The sequence below is a fragment of the Oncorhynchus tshawytscha genome, linkage group LG22 (assembly GCF_018296145.1).
Source record: "Oncorhynchus tshawytscha isolate Ot180627B linkage group LG22, Otsh_v2.0, whole genome shotgun sequence".
NCBI classification, from domain to species: domain Eukaryota; kingdom Metazoa; phylum Chordata; class Actinopteri; order Salmoniformes; family Salmonidae; genus Oncorhynchus; species Oncorhynchus tshawytscha.
The window spans coordinates 76,762-78,008 of record NC_056450.1 but is presented as its reverse complement, the minus strand read 5'-3'; positions in this window follow the sequence as shown (position 1 = coordinate 78,008).

The following is a 1,247-nucleotide window of genomic DNA, read 5'->3' as shown; positions in this document are numbered from 1 at the left end:
TAACTATTAGACATGACCAGCTCTTCCACACTGGTATCAGTCCCATAGATAACTATTAGACATGACCAGCTCTTCCACACTGGTATCAGTCCCACATAGATAACTATTAGACATGACCAGCTCTTCCACACTGGTATCAGTCCCATAGATAACTATTAGACATGACCAGCTCTTCCACACTGGTATCAGTCCCACATAGATAACTATTAGACATGACCTTCTCTTCCACACTGGTATCAGTCCCATAGATAACTATTAGACATGACCAGCTCTTCCACACTGGTATCAGTCCCACATAGATAACTATTAGACATGACCAGCTCTTCCACACTGGTATCAGTCCCATAGATAACTATTAGACATGACCAGCTCTTCCACACTGGTATAGATAACATTAGACATGACCCTTCTGGTATCCACATAGATAACTATTAGACATGACCAGCTCTTCCACACTGGTATCAGTCCCATAGATTAGACATGACCAGCTCTTCCATGGTATCAGTCCCATAGATAACTATTAGACATGACCAGCTCTTCCACACTGGTATCAGTCCCACATAGATAACTATTAGACATGACCAGCTCTTCCACACTGGTATCAGTCCCATAGATAACTATTAGACATGACCAGCTCTTCCACACTGGTATCAGTCCCATAGATAACTATTAGACATGACCAGCTCTTCCACACTGGTATCAGTCCCACATAGATAACTATTAGACATGACCAGCTCTTCCACACTGGTATCAGCCCCATATCCAATCAAATCAAATTTATTGATATAGCCCTTCGTACATCAGCTGATATCTCAAAGTGCTGTACAGAAACCCAGCCTAAAACCCCAAACAGCAAGCAATGCAGGTGTAGAAGCACGGTGGCTAGGAAAAACTCCCTAGAAAGGCCAAAACCTAGGAAGAAACCTAGAGAGGAACCCGGCTATGTGGGGTGGCCAGTCCTCTTCTGGCTGTGCCAGGTGGAGATTATAACAGAACATGGCCAAGATGTTCAAATGTTCATAAATGACCAGCATGGTCGAATAATAATAAGGCAGAACAGTTGAAACTGGAGCAGCAGCACGGTCAGGTGGACTGGGGACAGCAAGGAGTCATCATGTCAGGTAGTCCTGGGGCATGGTCCTTGGGCTCAGGTCCTCCGAGAGAGAGAAAGAAAGAGAGGAGAGAGGGAATAGAACGCACACTTAGATTCACACAGGACACCGAATAGGACAGGAGAAGTACTCCAG